This window comes from Carcharodon carcharias, chromosome 17 (assembly GCF_017639515.1).
Source record: "Carcharodon carcharias isolate sCarCar2 chromosome 17, sCarCar2.pri, whole genome shotgun sequence".
In the NCBI taxonomy this organism is placed as follows: domain Eukaryota; kingdom Metazoa; phylum Chordata; class Chondrichthyes; order Lamniformes; family Lamnidae; genus Carcharodon; species Carcharodon carcharias.
The window spans coordinates 60482163-60490369 of record NC_054483.1 but is presented as its reverse complement, the minus strand read 5'-3'; the positions used below and the strand labels follow the sequence as shown (position 1 = coordinate 60490369).

Below are 8207 nucleotides of genomic sequence, written 5' to 3'. Positions count from 1 at the left end.
ATGCTCCTGCCCTCCCTCTCTGCTCCGGCTTGCTCTCTCTGTACCCCCGTTCTCTCCATTCTCAGGCTCTCTCCATGATCCCATTCTCTCTGTATTCCTGACCTCCATGTGTTGCTGCTCTTTCAGAGCTGCTACATTCTCCCCGTGCTCCTGCTCTCCCTCCATGTTCCTGCTCACTGTCCATGCTCCGACAATCTCTCCGTGCTCCTAGTCTCTCTCCATGCTCCTGCTCTCTCTCCATGCTATTGCTCTCTCTGTGCTCCTGTGCTGTCTCTACCCTTGCTTGCTCTCCAGGATCCTGGTCTCTCTTTGCTCCTGCTCTCTCCATACTTCCAGCAGATAAACAGGAACATCACGACCTGAATATCTCCTCGAAGCCACTAACCATCCTGACTTGGAAATATATTACGATTCCTTGATTATTGTTCGGATAAAAATCCTTACACTCGCTCCCTAACAGCACTGTAAGTGTACCTGCACCACATGGACTGCAGCGGTTCATCAATGTGGCTCACCACCACCTCCTCAAGCGCATTTAGGCTTGGGCATTAAAAATGCTGGCCTACCTGGTGACGCCCATGTCCTGTGAAAGAATAAAATAAAATTGGGTGTTGGGATGATAGCAGCATTCTAGCCTAATATTCTGGCCCTTCTGAGTTGCCAGCTGACCCCAATAGATCCTGGCAATTCAGACCTTTGTATCTGCAACTTAATATTTTAGTATTTTGAATCTATTTTAATTATTTTTATATCCTTTATCCTTCCATGCTCTATTACTTTTCCCTTCACTGAGGTGGTGACATTCTCCTTAAAACATTCTTTCCTGGGCGTTGTCCAAGCTGCTCTGTGTTGGCCAATGAGGGACTCAGATGGTTTGATGAAGAGTTGGTGAAGCTGACAAGTGCGGGGACAGGGAGACTCCCAGTGACAGAGGCTGAGATCTGGATGAAAGCTCTGGATGGGAGTGCAATCATCGCTCAGCAAATCCTCAGAGCAACAGAATCAAGCTGTTGATTCATTTGAATGTTTTGCAGGGTTTACAGGCCAGTGGGGAGACCACATCTTGAACATTGTGAGCAGTTTTGCTCTCCTTATTTAAGGAAGGTTATAAATGCATTGGAGGCAGTTCAGAGGAGGTTTATTAGATTAATACCTGGAATGAGCAGGTTGTCTTATGAGGAAAGGTTAGACAGACTGAACTTGTTCCCACTGGAGTTTAGAAAAGTAAGGGCTGAATTGATTGAAGTATATAAGATCCTGAATGGTAGTGACAAGCTGGACTTGGAGAGGATGTTTCCTCTTGTCGGTAAATCCAGAATCCAGATCCTGAATATGTTGACTTATTAGTGGTACAGTCCCATAGGGACCAGACATCCTCCAATATGTTTAAAGCAGCTTCCAACACTGCACATAAAAGAAGCAAAACCTCCACAGAAACACTGACCTCTTACAGTAGGACTAAATAGGACATAATGCGTCTCCCAATGTTAGCTTCTTCCAGCACCCATAACCTCTGGTCCTTCCCAACCATTCCTCTCTCAATCCTCCCCTCATTGGACTATGACAATGTCAAGCAGGCCAGGTGCCATGGTTCACTCCACAAACAACAGCTGTTAAATTTATTGCCAGTGTTAAAGGTTGGTCTGAACATTCCATACAGATCTGATGCAGTTGACCAGACTATGAAGATCATTGTTAGCAGTAGCACAGATCAATGACAGAAATAAAATTGTAACTGCATTTTCGTTTTTTTGGTTATTTAATATTCAGTCTCTGATATTACAGCAAATTAACTTTTCCTGCTGAAAAATCTCTAACTGCAACTAGAAGCCTTTACTTTTTGACCATTTTAATCTATTTTTCTATACTTTAACTGTAAGCCACGCAGTGGAATTTAAGCGCTCACATTGAAGAGGCTGAAAATCAGGGAGCGGCAGGCAGTTTGTTGCTGAGAAAAAGAGAGAAAATTATCTTTATGCATTATTTCAGCCAACGAGTATGGAGGGAAAATTGCATTCATATAAATGGGGCTGTAATGTGCATGGGAGCTGCACTCATGAATCTTCGTGCATTGACAAAATGACTGATTAGAATGAAAGTATTAACAGTTTATATTAAATAAGCCAGATGAGCAACTGCCAAACTTGTTCATAGATCATGCAGATTTTTTTCATCGTTTTCACTGATTTCAAAACAGATTTCTCACAGGTGAAGAACCTGACTCTATTGATATGTTTATTTTTCATGATAAACACATTTTTGCTGTAGTAATAAAATGTTATCACTCTTCAATGTATCACTGATTATTTGTTATGCAAAAAAACAAAACACAATTCCATTTATTACGCTGACTCAATACATTGGTTACTGGAATATTTTGTGTTTACAATTATGCAACACAGCTTAGCAATAACTTGAACTGTAATCTAAGCAGCAGAATTTCAAGCATCATTATGCAAAGTTCCTAACTGGGACTTTTGCTTCAGCTGGGAACATCATTGTTGAGCTAGATAGAAAGATGTAATTCACAAAGAGCGCTTAGATATTCTTCATTGTCACAATAAATCTGTAAGTCTTTTTCAAAACATTCAATAGCTTTACACTTCTCCCCATCCAGCTGGTGCATGAATCCAAGAAGACCAAAGGCCTTGCTGTTTTCTGGATTCCTGTCAATTTGTTTCGTTGCAATCTTTCTCAAGTTTATGCGACATATATGCCATTCCCTTGACCCATTTTTGATCTGAAGGCTTTCCCAAAAATGTGTGATTGCTTTTGATTCCGATCTTTTGTGATGCAGTTCAAATAACCCAAACTGTGAATGTATTGCCTATTTATTATCAGCATGAATACCCTCTTTTTCCAGTAGTTTGCTGTAAATTTCCTCTGCTTCATGATATTCTTCATTTAATGAGCAGATGGCTGCAAGATCTAGCTGTGCAATAACAAATGTTAATGGGCGAAGCTCAAATGCCTTTTCAAAATGGTACTTGCATTGATTAATCAATTCAGGTTTCTGTTGAAAATCAGGATTGCGAGAGTTTCTGCTGCGTGGATTTTTGATCAGTGATATCAGCTTGATTTTGTAACACAAACCGACTTGGTGGTACAAGAAGGCAGAGTTGGGGGTAATTTCCAATGCTTTCTTCAACAGCTCCAAAGATTTTTCCACAGCTCCTTCCCTTCTCAAAAATTTTGCTGCATAACGAATCACATATGGGAGATCGGGGGACTTCTGCAATGCTTGTTCAACTAATGTGAAGGCTTCCTTCTTTTGCTTGAACTCTTGGAGTTTTAGAGCCAACAGCACCATGGCAACAGAGTCATTGGGATAACACTCCAGCACACGTCTCAACTGCTTCATTGATTGACTGGAATCAGCATTCTTTGGAGCATCAGAAAACACCTCCAGACGAAACAGGACAATTGCATAGCCAGCATTCCATTCAATGTCATCAGGGTCCTCCTCCAGAGCCTTTTCAAAACAGTCCTTTGCCTCATCATAATACTTCCTGGTTGATATCAACAGTGCCCAACCCTTCTCTCCATATACTTCAGGGATCATTGCTCTATAACGAGAGGCATTGTGAAATATTTTACAAATCCTCTCCAGCTTGTCGTGGTAGGACTGAGCCTCTGTCCTTTATCCCATGTGATAATATACTCAGGCATAGTTTCCATTGGTGATGATGCTTCTTTTTTCAAATTCATCTTCATGATTTTCCCTCAGAAATCTTTCAGCTTCCTGTAAGTTTTGAACGGCCTCTTCATAGTTTCCTTGCAGACAATTTACAAAAGCGAGTTGATTATAGGACCTGGCTTGATACTTCACAGCAGTCTGTATTAAATCTTCTAATCTTTGCTTCATATCATCCAAGTCAATGTTTTCTTTCTGTGGAGCCCACGTGAAGTGACATTGAAGCTGACTGAGTTTTGCTTTCAAGGAATCCTTCTTGCTGCAAGAAAACACAAAACAAAATCTATTTTATGCATATATCGCTCTGACATTGTTAGTGTTGCAATATCAGTGTTGTAATGGTGGCAAAGCCTGAACAGCTGAGTAGGTGTGCGGGTCAGAGCAGGTGGATATGGAACAATTCCATTGCAGTTTAACCTGCCCCACATCCCTCAGATAGAGGAAAAACCATTAGAATGCAGTAATGCTCCAAGAGGCAAGCGAAAATTAACAACTGGCTGATGAGTTCTCGCTGAAATTTGAGATCAGCTCTTAATAGGAACATAGACAATAACTATCCCACTATTCAATGAAATTACGGCTGATCCTTATCTCAACTCCACTACCCCTTGGTTCCATAACTTTTCATATTCCTGCCTAACAAATGTCTATCAATCTCACTTTTGAAATTTTCATTGGGAGAGAATGTTCTAGATTTCCATTCATCTTTGCCTAAAGAACATATGTATTACCTCGAGCTTTAAGCAACTGTAGCATAACTTGTATCCTTTGTAGACTAACCCCACTGAGATAAAGGCCAATAATGCATTAACATCTCTGATTATTTATTCTATTTGTCCACCAAATTTAGCAACTGTATACATATAACCATTCAGACAATATTCTGATGGTTCTTAGCTTCAAAATGCATAACCTCATATTTCCTCACACTGAACTCTATCTGCCACTCACTTAATCCAGCATAGAACCATAGAAAAATTACAGCACAGAAGGAGGCCATTTGGCCCATTTTGTCCATACCAGCCCGAGGACACCCAGGTGCCCTTTCTAATCCCACCTTCCTGCACCCAGCCCTTAGCCCTGCAGCTTACAGCACTTTAGGTGCAGATCCAGGTACTTTTTAAAAAAGTTTAAAGTTTCTGCCTCTACCACCACCTTGGGCAGTGCATTCCTGACACCCACTACCCTCTGCGAAAAAAAGTTATTCCTCATGTTCCCCCTACACCTTCTGCCACTTACCTTGAATCTATGTCCCCTGGTTCTAGAATTCTCCATCAAGGGAAACAATTTCATCCTGCCCAATCTATCTATTCCCCTCATAATTTTGTGCAACTCAATCCCGTCACCTCTCAGCCTCCTTTATTCTAAGGAAAATAACCCCAACCTATCCAATCTCTTCTCGTAGCTACTCTTTTCTAACCCTGCAAACATTCTTGTAAACCTCCTCTGCACTCTCTTCAGAGCTATTACGTCCTTCCTGTAATGTGGTCACCAGAACTGCACACAATACTCCAGTTGTCCAATGTGCCCCTTTTTTATTCCTAAGATCTACCCACAATGCTTCATTTGATGCCCCCTCCAAGATATCATCTCTTCTTACTGCAGTAACTGACTCCTTAACTAATAATGCAATGCCTCCTCCTCTTTTACCACCTCCCCTGTTGTGCCTCAAGATTCTATATCCTGGAATGTTGAGCTGCCAACCCTGCCCTTCCCTCAACCATGTCTCTGTGATGGCTACTATATCACACGTGTCAATCCTCACTCTTAACTCACCCGGCATTAAAGTAGGGGCCATCCAGCCTTGCCTTGCTTCCTTGAAACTTAATGCATCTGTATTCCCTCTGACTTGATTGTTTTACTGAATTATGATGTGTCTCGATTGATGGGTCTTCTTTTCTGCAGCAAACAATTTCAGATTCTATCCCACCCGCTCCTGCAGCCTGAGGACACCTCCCCTGTTAAGCAGAGCAGGGTAGCTGTATAGTGTTTTACCCAGGTGATCCTGGCTCTCAGCTTGTGCAGTTTCGGGGCATTTGTGTTCTGTTTTCAGGTTGAATATCACCAGGTTATAGGATTATTATTTGTTACAGGGTATCGGGGCATTATACCGACTATTAGCAGTTGTAATTGGACTATCAGGGAGCTGTTGTATTATATTGGTAAATATGAGGGGAATCAGAGTGTTGTCAGTATTACTATTGCTAGTTTAGTGAGTTACGATTGTTTGAATCAAAGTTTCTTCGACATATGGGGCGATTTTTCCCAAGGATTCAGAGGTGGGGGATGATGGCTGGAAAAATTGCAGAGAAGGATGCCATGCTCTCTCCCCACAGTTCTGCTTTGTCCTTGAAGGAGGCTTCTTGCTGGCGGAAAGCCAATAAAAGCTCATCAACAACCAATTAACAGGAAGCTTCCAGAGTCAATCCCTTGGTTCCCCCTTTTCCCTCACTTATTTCCCCTCTCCCCTCCCTCAGTTCTCCCTATCCCCTCCCTCAGTTCTCCCTCTCCCCTCCCTCAGTTCTCCTCTGCCCTTGGTTCCAACTCTTCCCTCCTATCGTTTTCCCTTCCTTGGTTTCCATTTTTCGCTGCCCTCATTCCTCCTCTTCTCAGTTGCAAACTCTTTCCCCCCTCCTCAAGCCTCCCCTCCCTCAGATTCCCTCCTCCACCTTCCTCCAATTCCCTGCTCCTCCCTTGGATTCACCTGGCCTCCTCTCTCAATTCCCCCTCCTGTTCCCTCTGATTCCTCTCCTTTCTCCCTTGGTTTCCACCTCCTCCTCCCTCAGTTTTCCCTTCTCCCCCTCCTCCCCCTCACTTGAATTCCTCCTCTTCCCTCATATTCCCCTGTCCTCCGTCCTCAAATTCCCCCATCCTCTCCCCTCAGATTCCCGCCTCCTCCCTCAAATGCTCCCCTTCCTCTCTCAGATTCCCCCCTCCTCCTCCCTCTTGTGTTCCCCCATCCTCCCTCGGATTCCCTGCTCCTCCTCCAACCTGCCTACTATCAATCCTGTTTGGAAATTGGGATAGTTTATGTAAGTTATATGTGTATTTGGGTATGTAAAGAATAATGTTTAAAATTTAAGTTTGATTTGTATTTCTGTATTTGTCTGTTAATAAAGGGAGTTTAGTTTTAGTTTAACTTTAAAAATGCCTTCATTTCTAATGAGGTTTTTATGACACATTAAGGAGTGTTAAATCAAACAAGAGTAGACAAACTGTGCTGTTGCCCAGTAACTGGGGTCCTGAGAGGGAGACTCACCCACACACACACAGACAGAGAAACTGAAAGCAGTTTGAGTTCAGTTGGTCATTATGTTGTAAGTTAAAGGGAGCAGTTTAAGTCTCTCTCTAACTGACTTACCAGCAGACTTCTGAGGGAAGTAAGTCTCAGAATGTTTGATGAGTTGCTCTAAAGTTAAACTAACAGTGAATGTCAATTGAGCTCTGAATATCAAGGGAAATGCCAAGTTGTCAGCAGTCTACTGGGAGAGGGATCTGCAGAGAGAGTCGATTTCCTAAAGAGACGAATGGTCCCAAGGCCAAGGACTTAGATGGAAAGGTTGGGTCCCAAGAACACATTATGGTCTAAGACAGGAGAGGAATCTGTAAAAAGGTTCTGTTCTGTGGAATTGAAAGTATGGAGCAGAGGGGAAGGCTCCAAGCTTCAGGCTTAAAGAGAAGAAAGCTGCTGGAAGCAGATTTAAAGCGAGAAGCCTAAAGGTCCAAAGAGATAGCTGATGGTCTATAACACTTTGCTGTGGGCATGTGAAGCAGTGGGATGCCATTGGCACAGTAGAGCATTTGAGAGAGAGGGCATGGAAGTAAGTTTGAATGCATATGGTGATCCAGGGGAAGAACATTGGAAGGAGAGTTCGAAACCCTGGAGGGCAAAGCTTGCGGAAGACGTCAGATAGAAAGCATTCTTTGGGAGAAGATTCCAAAATGAGTTCTTGGAGAGTGGAGATTGAAAACTCTTGTGTGAAAGACGGAGTTCAGTGTGACTGCTTGGCTTGCTGTGTGACAAACAACTGTTGGGGGTCAGGTGGTGGTGAATGGGAGAGAGTTGAGGAGAGATCTATAGCATCTGTTTTGGGTGGTATCTGTCACTTGGTTTCAGAGAGTGCTGTGTCTGACCACAGGTTGTTTTTCAGATTACATGGGCTATGTACTTACAGTGAACATTAGAGTATAAGATAGCTTTGGTAACTTGTGTTACCCTTACAAATCTGTATGTATGTATGACGTTATAGGTTGTGGGCAAAGGAGTATTGTACTATAGTTCCTCATTTCTTTTCTAATAATGCTTTACACTTCTGTTAAATGTTCATCAGCTGACTCCTGTGACACTTTTCAGTAGCTATGCTCCACATATCTAAACAAAATATAAAAGTTATGATCTATCATGCTGGGTTCCATCCTGGGATTAAGCTTATCCAGTAGTAACATCAGCTGGGAACATAATAATCATCAGTAGAGTGACAGAGGGGGGTTATCAACAGTGCTGTCAAGCAGC

At 42.6% G+C, this 8207-nt stretch overlaps 1 pseudogene; it reads right to left on the bottom strand.

The window, feature by feature from the left end:
- Positions 1-2341: 2341 nt before the first annotated feature.
- The window catches only part of LOC121289642, a 28731-nt pseudogene continuing 22865 nt past the window's right edge, over positions 2342-8207 (bottom strand).